This window comes from Gossypium hirsutum, chromosome D09, assembly GCF_007990345.1.
Source record: "Gossypium hirsutum isolate 1008001.06 chromosome D09, Gossypium_hirsutum_v2.1, whole genome shotgun sequence".
NCBI classification, from domain to species: domain Eukaryota; kingdom Viridiplantae; phylum Streptophyta; class Magnoliopsida; order Malvales; family Malvaceae; genus Gossypium; species Gossypium hirsutum.
This window is the reverse complement of record NC_053445.1, coordinates 16,814,064-16,828,831: the sequence shown is the minus strand read 5'-3', so window position 1 is coordinate 16,828,831 and position 14,768 is coordinate 16,814,064.

The window sequence follows — 14,768 nt, the reverse complement described above, 5'->3', positions numbered from 1 at the left end:
TAAAAGGTTCGTTTCTCGTTTTTCAGATTATTCAAGTTTCGTTTATTTCATTTGTGGATCTGTTATGCGAACTTGAAATTTGATGTTTAGATTATACTTACAGATTTAGCTAAAAATTGGAAGTCATTTGTGTTAAATTGCCATTTTATATTATGGGATTTCATCTAATATTTTATGAGAAAATGTTGGAATAAAAGTTCCTATATTTTTTTTTCCGAAAAAAATTGTAAATATCAAGCACGATTTCAGCAACAAGCCCACAACAGCTAAAAGAAAATTTATTACAGAATCTAGCATACATTATTTTTATTTTTTTGATTTTATGTTATTAATTTTACTAATCGGCGGTATAATATGTTTTTTTTGTCTTTGATGTTTGGCTGAGATATTGCATCTTTTAGAAGTATATCTTTGGTGTTGTAGCAATTGGGCATGAAAGGGTGTCGCACAGCTTGAACATTCAAATAAGCGCAGAGTCTAGCTATTTATGATGTTACTATTAATGTCCTTAATCATTGATGTTATTTTGTGATACTTTTAGTGTGCTATGTTCACATGTACTCGTGTATCTGTGTGGATACGCATACTATCCGATATAGGTATATATATATTTCTTTTTTTTTCTTTTTTTTTAAAGTGTTTCATGTGTTTAGAGAGTTATTATTTACTGTATAGGTATATATATACTGTCCTTAGTCTCTTTGATGTTTGGCATTTTATGTTTTAATTGTGGGTATTGATTTCTATTTATTGTCTTTATAATTACTACTTAATTTTTGTGTGTTTTTAAAAAAATATATATACACTTATTGGAGACCACTTGTTTTACATTTGTTTCTCTTTACTGGATAATGCTTTAGTTTGCATGGTGTCTTTAGTTTTAGTGAATTTTAAAACATTAAAGAAAGTCAACGGGATAATTAACCAAAGCTTCGTTATATCTATGCTTGTTTAATTTCACTTTTATGAATGTTGGGACTGGAAAATTTTAGCATATGGCCGTTTATGGCTTTATGAACTTATGCTTTTAAGTACTGCACGTTCATTTTGATTGGTTTGTTTGATTTTGAGGCAAATCAAAGAATTAAAAACTCCAATGAGATGAATGTTTAGATTTAAAAAAAAAGTTATATTGTGAATTAAACTCCTATGAGATCAATGTTTAGATGAATGTTTGGATTGGGGGCATAATTAAACTTTATGGCTGAGGTTAACATGATTCTCTTCAAGTCTAAAGAAAAGTTTAAAATTTTCAATACAAACAATTTGTCAGTCATATTGCCCTAACATGTTAGAACTGTCTATTTGGATTAGTACTAACAGTCAATGTTACAGGTGGGTCAACCTGAATGCTATCAAGAGGCTTGTGGAAGCTGATGTACTCAAGATGGAGATCATTCCAAACCCGAAGGTTTGTATTGTTGGAACGACGACATCCCTACGGCGCAGTGGAAAAATAAAACATCCGGCGAACCTAACCATGGATCCATGTGTGAGGAATGAATCGGGGTGAAATAAAGGTTTCGAAATTATCGAATCTTTATTCTGAGTAGACAGCGACATCTCGGCAACGAGTAATCTGATCTACTATCAAACCAAGTCGCAATCTATCGTGACTCCGGCCTCTACGTAATCCACCCAGTTGACAATGAACAGAAGGAATCCCCAAAACTGTTTTGGAGAAGACTTTGCTTTGACGGCTGCTAGACACACCAAGCAAAGAAAAACAGAATTTTATATCTATTTTTAGGGTTTCTAGAAATTAAATATATATAACAATGTTTTTAAACCGAAAATTATAATTACATTAATTATAATAATGATTTCGGTAAACTATATATTTATTTGAATTTATATACGAATCAAATTAATGTTCTCATTATGCGTACGACAACCTTGTACATATAATGTATTCGATATTTGATAACCCAATTAAATTAATTCTATAATTAATTTAATTCAAGCGACAATCAAATAGAATATCAATTATGTTTTATTCCGTTTATTTCAACTATAGGGTGTGACCCTGTAGGTTCTTGTAACGTTAGCAGTAATGCTAGAATGATTCCAAGTTACAAACAATGAGTGGTACCTAGCAATGCATCATTGCTACCTAAGTCATAAGAAATCATGATTCGACATAACATTTTTATAATTAACCTTTCATGCAATAATACTTAAGTCCTTTATCTCTGGATTGGACACAAGTCATGGAATAGTCACACTTGCATAGTTCATTCCATGTTCCTTGATATCTTAAGTAGACTATAATATACAAATAGGTATGACATCTCATATCAGCTTATTTGAGCATGGCCATGCATTTCTAGTCTCACTCAATCAAGTGGCTTAAGATATTACTCCCATTATGTAGGAGGGACCTATTCTATATCGATCAACCATATGCCTCTACACAAATCGTGGTATATCCAACATCAGCCTTTATAGGACAACCAGTTACGGTGTACGTTTGACTGTATCAAAATATACAACTCACGATGTTGAGATTATGATGATCTCAAGTTTGAGGATCATATACGTATTAATCACTATGAGTAATGTTGTGACAATTACATAATAATCCAAGAAACATACTCATAACGGGTCAATCCAATATGTTGTTCTCTAACACACATATTCATGCATCGATTTTGACATTCCATATTAATGACAACTCTTTATCATCAATCAACTACATGTTAGTCTTAATGCATTATTGTTGTCCTAGCCAACAATAATACTTGACTAAGAACCTTGTAAGAATAATCATATTATTCGCAGGACATTATTATAAAACAGTTTATTTATACACATAGAAAAAAAACTAAAATAATAATGGTAACGTCTTATATTAATAAACATGATAAATCAAGTATAGTATTACAACCATCTCATGATTGATCTTTGGGCATACTCTAACATGTATCACTTTCTTACCATGTCATCTCTGGTTGATTTCTGATTTCTAAACTATAAAATTGGCTCCAGGAGGTCAATGGAATCAAGGTTCTTCAACTGGAAATTGTAGTTGGTGCAACAATTAGGGTATAAAATTGTACCAATTACGGTTATGATGTATTAAAATGTAAAAATATTTGTCTAACCATGTGTTTTCCTTACGTGATTAAGTTCTTTGATCATGCTATTGGTATCAACATACCTCGATCGCGATTCCTTATACGTCTTGTTCATGAATTTCCATTTTAGTACGTCTTCAAATTAAATTATACATTTCTAAATTGTATTTGTGTCCTTTTTATAAAATTTTAATTCTAATTTTATTTTTTACTATCTTTAGTAGCGTTTTTGGTAAAAGCGCCGCTAAAAGTCATGTTCTTTAGCGGCGTTTGTGGGGAAAGCGTCGCTAAAGGTCATGTTTTTTAGTGGTGTTTTTTTTCACATAAACGCTGTAAAATATAGCGACATCGTCTATAGCGGCGTTTTTTGCGGTGCTTGTAAAAACACCGCAAATAGTTTTAGCGGCGCTTAAAGGCCTTAAAAAACGCCACTAAAAGTCTGTTTTTGCTGCAGTGCAAGTTTTTTTTAATCATCAACATCCCGAATAATTAGTTTAAAATAGAAAAATTATAACAAAATTGCAGAGGAAGGAACTTGGGTATAAAACACAAAGTTCAGGCTCGGCTAGTTGCTATTTTGTGAACTTTTTCCCTAATTGTGAGATGGATTTTCGTCACAGTTCATGCATGTCAGGGGGGACCACCTATTGAATACTTCAAGCACTAGCTTTGTTTGTCTTTTCCTCCTTTGCATTGCCATGGCAACCTCTTGAAATGCCTCGGTAAACCTTTATTTCCTACTAACCTTCTTCCCTAAGCCTGCTAGTCAACCACATAACCTTCTTACAAGGAATCAGAAGTAAAAAATACCATAACATAACCACCAGGCCAATTTTTAATTTGCAAGCACGATTACTACAATAAATGATTATGAATAACCTAAAATGAAGCTAGAATTACTTAAGTGCAAGAAATTAACTAGGTCTCAGAATATGATTTATAACTCTTTTTAAGAGTTATCACACCCCCAAACCTAAGTTATTGCTTGTCCTTAAGCAATGAAATGCAGATTAATAACTAATGCATGTTCTAGTATACTTCACTGCTTGTAATCGTATTGTCAAGTTGATAAAACATTGCTAACTTTCAATCCTCAGAGCACCCTTCACTTAATGTGGTGTGCAGTTTGTTCAATCAAAGCTCATTAAATTTAGAAATGCAAGAACTTTTCCCTAAAATCAGAATCTCCTTGTGTGCATTGTGTGCATTAGATTGCATTTAATCAATTCTTAAAAATCTAAAATAAAAATTCCTGCCGTATCCCACTTATTATTACTTTCAATATTTTAATAGTAGCTAATATTTCTCCCACTTATAGCATTGCTCTTCACTTTTAGGAATTCATCTCATCACAAATGCCTTTCTACTTGGAAGTAAAGATGGAGAAAACACCAAACTCCCAAGCTTCTTAGCACAGTCATGATTTGAAATTATTTTTCACTCATTTTCCAACTACCTTTCTACTTAGAAGTAAAGATGTAGCAAACACCAAACTTCCAAACTACTTACCAGTCTTCTATAGCGGAGTGTCCCGAAATTTGTTTTAAAGCACTCCTATCTGAAACTTTTTATTTTCTTCCCAAAAGTAAAGATGGAGCAAACGCCAAACTCTTGGGTTACTTTATGCTACAGACATTGGAGGCTAAATTACAACTTACTTAGCAATTTATGCTTCAGGGAGTTTAATTTTTCATTTGCTACTTTTGTTCATTTCAGCTCAATAACTTTTTAAGAGCTGTGAGTTTTACTCCAAAAATTATTTCAAGATCAATAAAGATTGAATGAATAAAATCTAAGTGTCATCAATATGATTGAGACTTCTAACCTTAGGGGTCAATTCTATTCATTTCCTTTCTATGTTCACACAAAATTATAGGCTATTTTCATCATTAGACATCACTAAATTATCTATCATGTAACCAACTCGACAATGCTATAACAAACAACTCAACATATTTACCCAAAATGCATGAAATGAAAATGCTATGGCAATTTAATATATTTACTCAATAAAATGCATGTTGCACCTCCAACCTAGGAGATGTAGTGTTCCCAATGCATGAAAATAAAAATAACAAAATGTCTTTGTTCAAAAAAAAAGCAAAATGTAATAAAAATTACTCCCTTTTTCACATGCTTGGTTGATGATGGTTGTGGTACTTTACTGCCTCCGAGTCGACTTCCTTATAATTTGATTGTATCTTGGCTTTCATTTAAGTGATTGAAGATGTGGATTCCTCTTCCTTCTCAATCTTGAGCGGACATGTCTTCTACTAGTTTAGGTTGAACAGCTTCTTTACCTTTCTCAGATGCTTCAACAGTAGGGGTGGTTTCCTTTTGTGCTGCTTCCCCACTCTCGATGGTCAAGGATTTTCTTTTCTCTAACTCCTCTTTGCTTGTTTTTCCTTTTTTAGCTTTGTCTTCCCTAGTTGCGAACTTTTCCTTTTTGGATAGAAATTCAACCGACTCTCGTTTAGCACAACCAGCTTTAGGAAATGGTAACAATTCTTTGGGGAAGGCAGGGAAGTCATGTATTGGTCTGGTGAAGTTGTATTGTAAAGCTCTCTTTAGTAAAATATCACGAGTCTGCACATAGGACTAGTATAATGTCTGCAATTCCTCGGACTGTGCCATTGATTTAGTAGCCTGATATTGTTGAACTTCAACCAGGGACATGTGTTGTTCCAACTGCTCTAATGAACACAACACACGCTTCTCAAAAGGTATTTGGAAAGTGGAGGCTCCTATTTGGGCAAACTACTTGGCAAGGGAAGTAGGTGCACTACCTTGCTGATGTGGCCTTGGTGTTTCTACACCATGGATTGTGGCTACAATAAATCGAGGCATCCCACCCTTATTAGGAGTAACATCTCCATTAGCATGCAAGGACACTTGAGTCATCCTACAAAGACCTATGATGAGAGAAGGGAAACTCAAGCTTCCCGCATTCTTATCTACGCATCGGTGCACTTCATGAAAAATCACTCTTCCAGCATTGATTTTCTACTCATGATTATGGAGTGTAACAACAAGATTCATTCTTTCAACACTGCAGCATTGTGAGTAGATGGCATTATCCGGCTCTTTAGATAATGATACCAGACTTTTTCAATGGGATTCAAAGTGATTCTTTCAATCGTGTGACAGTCTTGACTTGAAATAATCCACCTAATACCTTTGACACATAAATCCTTCAACACCTGGTTTAGACCTTCTACAGTGATGTTTTCGGTGAATGAGGTGTGCTCATCCTGAAAAACAACCAACACAAGTTGGGCATTGATGTTGTCTTCATCCAAGGGAACCAATTTTCCTTTTACATAGATAAAGGGGTTATCGGGGGAATTTATATGGGCATAAAATTCCTGAACTAGAGGATATCATCTAGGTGCAAGTAAAAGATTTCCCATCCATGCTTCTCCATAATAGACGAGACTGACTCGTCGTAACCTATATAGGGCTCACCCTTAGACACAAATCCTTGTTCAAAATAGGCGGGTCTTTTTGCTATGTTGGTTTCATATTTTAAAGCCTCAACGTTAGTGAAAAATGTTTTAGGTTAGGTGGTGCCTGCTTGAGAAGACTCAACACCTTTGGAAGCATTTTTTTTACTCTGGCCATGGATGTAGTAAAACAAAAAGGATTGAATGAAATGAAGTTGAATATCGACAAAGAGAGGTAAGGTAAGGTAAATGAGGTGAATGAATAAACAATGAGTAAGTGCAGGTCAGTGGAAGAGTCATTAAAAGTTTTAAAGACTTAATGGAGGTAATGGAGTAAACGACTCAATAAAATTATGGTGTAAGTATCTAGAAAACTTGAGGGGAAAAATAAAAAGAGTTTTGAAGGGAAACCCTAGGGTGACTTAGCCCTAAATAAAAAAAAATTGTTCTTGGGCCTTTGAAGTAACCTTAAAGTGCTATCTATGCACATTATTTTTCATTGGACTTGGTGCATTGTTCAGTTACTTACCCCTTAAAGTTGCAGTTCACTTTTGAATTGCCATGACAAACTTATAATATCTCTATCATTGCTAGTACCCTTGTTTTTCCTTTGAATTTTTTGCAAAGTCTGCACACTACAAAATTAATAACCAAAGTTGAAAATGACATTGGATAATTGAAGTAGAAATGTAAAAACCAAATTAAAGTAAATAACTAGGAAAAGAATAAAAAGATAGAGAAAAAGAAAAGAGATGTTGAACTTAATTATCTTTAAGATCAATGGCTTGCTTGTCTCAGTCCACTTGAGCACCCAAATAGTTCTTTAAACATTGGCCATTAACCTTAAAAGTTGCTCCATTTTTTTTGTCGTAGATGTCAACTACTACTCCATGAGGATAAGTCTTGATTACCTCAAAAGGACCTGACCATCTTGACTTCAGCTTGCCTAGAAACAACTTTAGTTGTGAGTTAAACAACAACACATTTTGCCCATATTCAAATTTCCTAAGCATAACCTTATTGTTGTGCCATCTCTTCGCTTTTTTTTCCTTATAGATCCTAGCATTCTCATAAGCCTAAGCTATGAATTCCTCCAATTCAATCACTTTTAACTATCTTTGATGTCCAGCAGTTGTCCTATCCATATTCAACTTTTTAATAGCCCAAAATGCCTTGTGCTCTAACTCAACAGGAAGGTGACATGGCTTTCCATACACAAGCTTAAAAGGTGACATTCCTAATGGTGTTTTAAAGTCAGCATGATAAGCCCACAAGGCTTCGCCCACTCACAAAGACCAGTCCTTTTGATTTGGATTCACTACCTTTTCCAGGATCTATTTAATCTCCCTATTAGAAACCTCAACCTGTCTATTTGTTTGTGCGTGATAAGCTGTGGAAATTTTGTGCTTTACCCCATACATGTTCAAAGCATTAGCAACCAATTTACATTCGACGTGTGACCCTTCATTATTGATGATTGCTTTAGGTGTACCAAATCTAGTGAAAATGTTCTTCTATAGAAATTCCATCACATACTTGGCATCATTAGTGGGGTGGGCTACAACATCTGTGCACTTGGAAACATAATTGAATGCTACTAGAATATATAGGGTGTTGAATGATGGTGGAAAAGGGCCCATGTTGAATGATGGTGGAAAAGGGCCCATGAAGTCAATTCCACATGCATCAAATAACTAAACCTCTAGAATGCTTTGCTGTGGCATTTGTTGTCTTCTTGAAATGTTGTATGTTATTTGACATTGATCACATTTTTTATAAAACTGTTAGGTATCCTTAAATAAACTTGGCCAATAGAATCCTAACTAGAGCACCTTGGTAGCAGTTTTCATACCTCTAAAATGGCCTCTATAAGGTGATGAATGGCAGTGTTGCAAGACGCTATCTATTTCATCATTCAGGATAGATTTTGTAATTATCTGATCAGCACATTGCTTGAACAAGAAAGGTTCATCCCAGTAGTAATAGCACATCATGAAGGAATTTCCTCTTACCTTGGCTGTTGAGATCAGGTGGCAGCAAACCAGTTACCAAGAAACTTACTACATCAATGTACCATGGTAATACCGTAGCAACCAACAATTTCTCAAGAGGAAAGTCATCCTTGATAGGCTTATCATTTCCATCCTCATTCCCAACTTCTAACCTGGATATATGGTCTGCTACTTGATTCTCTGTACCCTTCTTATCTCTAAATTCCAAGTCAAATTCTTGTAGCAAAAGAATCCACCTAATAAATCTCAATTTTGCATGTTTATTGGATACCAAATATTTGATTGCAGAGTGATCAATGTAGACTATAACTCTAGTGCCTACTAGATATGATCTAAACTTATCAAACATAAACATAACAACTAGTAATTCCTTTCCAGTTGTAGTGTAATTGAGCTACGCTTCTGATAGAGAACAACTGAAATAATAACTAACAATTAGTATTCATGTTTGGTGGGTTGTGTAGCAGCGAAAATCTTTGACACAAATCATTCCATGATTCGATTGTTCTAGATGGCATAACATTGAGCCATGTTCTAGCACGATCTCTTAGAGAGTAAGGAAATAGCTTGAGTTTTAAGGCATCTTCAGGAACACCTTGTTGTTTGAAAATATCGCATACCTTCATGAAAAGTCTCAAGTGCAGCTTAGGATCTTCAGTTGGCAAACCACCTAATTGATCAATCGATTGAAGCATCTGAAACATGATAGGTTTTAGCTAAAAAATGAGAGCTTGGATCTGTGGCCTAACTATACCAAAGTTTAGGTCATCTAGAATGGGAACTACATGCTATCGAATAGGTCTATCCCTATCATCAAAAATCTGAGCTACAGCCAGATTACCATTCTGACCTCCTTGATTCTAACCATCTTAATTGTTACCCATTGATTCATTGCTCATTGTTCTGATCTTCTTCTAAGCAAAGTTCCTTCAATTTCCAGATCTAAAGAATAGAATTCTTCAATAGGAATGCCTCTATGCATAAAGCTAATACAAACCTGTGAGGGTCACAAAATAAACAAATTAAAAATTAAAACTAAAAAGGAAATTACAATAATAAAAATGAAAGTTACTAATTGCCAATCCCTGGAAACAACGCCAAAAACTTGTTGCTTGTGAAATGATATGTGTGAGTGTGCAAGTATACATGTCGAATCAAGTAATAAAGTGATGAGTGAGTATCATTCCCACGAGGATTAGATATGTTCACCTTGTTAAAATTATTGCGATTGAACATGAAAGATGATTAAGGTAATTGGTTTGTACTAACATTAAAATTGGGGTTAACATAATGGGAATGAAATTAAATAAAAATACTAGCATATCAAGCACATGCAACAACTCAAAACACATGAACTATGAACCTTGGTAAGATAGGAATATTGGTGAAGGAGGCTGGGATTACTAAGAGATTTGTTACAACTATATGATAATGCCATGGCATTATTATGGTAACTATTATTGCTCGATTGGGTTAGTCAATGGCTTACCTCTGTCGAAAGCAAAGCCTAATATCACTCATCCTAAATGCTCCATATGTCTATAGACTAAGGATTTATGACAACAGTATCAGTGCAACCCTTTAAATTGTATGCAAAAAGACTCTATGTTTAGAGTTTTCACGAGTGTTTAATTCAACACTCACATACATTACTCAACTTCTAGCTAGGTACCATAACCCTATCGGTATTAAGCCACCTTATGTCTTATTGAGAATTTTTCAAGACTATAACAAGCATTTAAACAAACATAGCCGTCAGATAAAATAGTAACATTAATCGCAATAATTCCAAGCATCGATTAAAGTTTAAACATTACTCCAAGCAATCCCAAGCCACAATAAGTTAGCTCATGGCTAGGCTACGCAAAGTCAAGTTTTTATGAATCATCAACATCCCCAATAGTCAATTTAAAATAGAAAAGTTATAATAAAAATGTAGAGGAAGAAACTTGGGTATAAAACACAAAGTTCAGACTTAGTTCTTTGCTATTTGTCTTCACCAATGCTTTCAGCAGCTCCTTGTGTTCTTCTTGTAACAGTGAGGCCTTTGTCGAAGCTCAGAGAATTGAACACTCTAGTATTCCTTTTTTCTTCCCTCTTCCCCCTTTCTTGCTCTTTTTTCTTTTATACTTGATATCATATCCCTAGGGTTAAAACCACCAACCAATGATTGTTTTTTTCCCTTATTTTGAGGTGGATTTTCGTCACACTTCATACATATGAGGGAGGTACCACTTACTGAATATTTCAGGTACAAATTGTGCTTGTCATTTTCCTCCTTTGCATTGCCATGGCAACCTCTTGAAATGCCTCAGCAAACATTCAGTTCCTGCTAACCTTCTTCCCTAAGCCTACTATTCAACCACATGAACCTTCCCACAAGCGACCAGAACTAAAAAATACCATAACATAACCACTAGCCTAAGTTTTAATATGCATGCACGATTACTACAAGAAATGATTATGCAATAACCTAAAATGAAGCTAAAATTATTTAAGTGTAGGAAATTAACTTGGTCTTAGAGTATGATTCATAAGTCTTTTCAAGAGTTATCACAGATACTGCCTCACATTTCTATATCTTTTTCCAGTATTCACACTCTGGACGTTAGTACGTCTGGAGGCGGTCAAGTTGTTAGCGTCGTTGTTGGGGAGGCAACATTGTTAGATTGATTTTAATTTTTGCATTTTTAAATGATAACTAGGAAATTTGTAGGTTATAGTTACAACTCCCAATTTATTTTGTCAATTAAGACTTCTAACATTTGTTTTTAGGAATCCTAGACATCGTCAACCAAATAATCAGTCAGCACAAAGTCATGGATGACTTTTATTATATGTGGCCCGATGAAGACTTCGATTATGACGAAGATATTTATGAAGAAGGAGTCTACGAAGATTGGGAGATCTAGGAGAATCAATGATTACTATGCTTGAATTAAGTCAACTCCAAAAAGAAACCCCATTTCTTCCCCAAAAAGATAATGACCATGATGATATGCCATCAAAAATGTAGCAAAAGGTGCGAAGTCCAAAATTGAGTAGAGAGGGAGAACTCTTTGACTATTATACACTTCAGCAAATAGAAGAATATTCAGACGAATCGAAAAAAACTTTAGAAAGAGAAGATATAGAGCTAGTGGAGGAAATGGTCAGTGAACTGAAGAATCAAATCTGCATAGAACTCATTGTCCCAGAAATATTAGGTTTTGCCAATAAGGCTAGAACACAAGAATAGTATAACACAGACCAACCAATAAAGACAATGGTAATTATGGCTGATCTAGTGGAAGAGTGTTTTTCAATTTAGGAATTCCTAGAGCAAAATAAAGAGATACTAGTAGACCTAGTTGATGAACTTGAATTGACTACCCTTTTCATGGCATTAGTCCTAAATCAGGCACCACAAAGATTTGGCTGCATAGAAATTTTTTGGATGCTGAACAAAATATACATAGACAAGACCTATGATCATATACTAAGACTTGGTCAAGCAGGACAACTAATGAGCATATGCCTTGAGCTGCAAGTATCACAAAATTTTTGGTCATCGCAGGAGCCATGCAAGAAAGCTATCTGTAGACAAATGGAGGGACTCGAATGGATAAATTTAAAATTCTTTAGAGTTGGAATCTAATAGACTTAGTGAAAGATCCATTGGTAACCCCTTTACCACAACCTGTGTGAATCTTCACCTCAAGTACAACTAAAAAGATTTTTTTAGAGTCATGAGATGAGCAGAGACATAATAAGGTACAAGTATGAACCATACTTTTCAAATTTCTTACAAATCAAGCACGCTAAGTGTAGGCTAAAGTGGTTGCATCATTATGTGGTTTTGTAAATAGTCAATAGTTATGACCTGTGGAAAGAGTTGTTAGTTGTTAAAGCTGGTCAAAAAGGTAAATTTAGAGAAAGAGACAATCACATATGAATAGAATGGCATGACGGATGTCGGAATAATAGAAATAGAAATTATTCACAAGGATCACCCTGGTGAATATTGACTGAGCTAACAAACAAGTCCGGTAGCAAGACCTAACATCTTTCCATCTGTTGATTGTTACTAACTCTACTAACTGCATATTCTACTAACCAAGTTTTTAACGTATTATATGTAAGTAAAAGATTACTTTAACAGGTGTTTAAAACATGTCAAAGATCAGAAATGTGAGAAACAAGGTTAGTGTTGCGACACAGACAATTCTATGTCGTAACATTGTGGGTAGTGACGAAGAAGTTCAAAAATCAACTCGATGTCGTGACACAGAAGATAGTTTATCAGAATTTCAAAACTGCAGGGTACGTTGTGACATGGAACCTCGGTGTCATGACATGAGTAGTCTGCTAGGTATGTCGCGACACGAAACCCCTATATTGCGACAGGAACCCCTATGTCATGACTTCGCTACAAATTTTTGTTGGGTCAACCTGACCAGGTTGTGCAACTCGACAGAATAACGATTATTATACTCAATTTTTAACTCTAAAAACACCTTTCTAAACATAAAAATACAAGTCTAATACAATTTAACTTTATTCTAATATCAAAACCTCTTCAAAACCTCTAACCCCCCAAAACCATTTTTCTCCTCAAAAATAATAAATCCTAATCCTTTATTCTAGACTCAAAAATGCTACATTGGAGGGAGTTGTCATCCACAATACTGAGAGAAAGCACAACTGAGTTCCACAAGAGTTGAGGTTTAAAGTATTCTCATCTTACTATTATATTGAATACATTGATTATCTTGCTTATAAATATTAGTAAGGGTGCCTCCTAAAAAGAACAAGCGAGCTATGGTCCAAGAAACATTGAATGTTTTAGACTCATCACGATTTTGTAATACTAATATGGAAACATATTTCTTGAGTTACAAGGGAGACCACTAATCCAGGATTGAGGGTTCGAACCCTTAATGATTCACTGTAAAGAAATATGGACTTTGGTCCGTTACTACCAATAGGAGCAGTTTTGCATTACTCCCATGAATAATTCAAACATACCTATGGTACAAGAATTTTACGCATCAGTTAAGGATCAGGTGATTAAGTGAGGCTATAATGCAGTAATAACTGATGTTGAAGTACGAGGGGAAGACGTTCCAATCTCCCCTAGTGATATCTATGAATTTTATAACTTCTCATTCTATGAGAAAGATTTTATTGATAATATAGATCTAGAGAAATTTCAAAATATTGACATGGCAGGGGTAGTTGGAACTACAGGCCAGACACTGAGCTCCCCACAAATTTTAATCAGGCTATTATGTTTCCTGTTGCTAAAATATGGATGGAATTCATTGGCGCTAGAATTGTACCCATACTGAATGTCTCTAACGTTAATGTATTTCAAGAAGTTTTGTTATACGGTATTCTACGACATAAACATATTTGCATAGGGTGCTAGATCTTTCGAGAAATGAAATAGTGTGTAAAAAGATAAAAAAATTGGACTTTTCTTCCCCCATCTCATGACGGCACTATACCACCAAACAGAAGTGCCAATAAGTGAAAATGAGTAATTTATGAAACTTATAAGGAGTATCATTAGAGATACATTAGATACCAAGTATGTTAAGCTTCAGCGAAAGTAAATTGCTAAATGGAATCAAAGAAGGAAGAAGAAAATGGACTTACCAGCATCACTCAAATAGAAAGGTCAATCAAAGGATAAGAAAGGAGCTTGTGAACACATAGATGCAAAATTTGACGGAATGATTAGATTGATGCAAGAAACAAGACTAGTACTTCAAGAATTTGCAATGATGAATGGGTTACGCACTCAGAATTATCCCCTAGAGATGTTCAAGCTAACTCTAACTCATTAGGATAAGGGGGATAATCTTGAGGAGAAAGGTACTGCTCAAGAGTACCTTGGAACGAAGGAAAAATACGAAGTGACATTTTAGGTGCAATTTTCTACACCAAAAGGGTTTGTCATACGAAGCCCAACTCACCATGGGCCTTCAACAGGTGGGAGCTTCCACCGAACATAAGTAAAAGGAAAAGGAAAATCCCCTATGGATCTGAGGCATTCTCATCCCCTCTATGATTTGGAGGAGGATTGAACATTTTTTTTATTTTGCTTTTAAAAGACTTTAATGATTTTGAACTTCACTTTTTGGGAGTAAGATAGAAGTAAATTTATTTAGTGTTTGTTTTGCATTTGATTTTCTATGTAGGAACCCAACACGAAGGCGACAAACAATTCGAGCTTTACATGATCTAAGGAT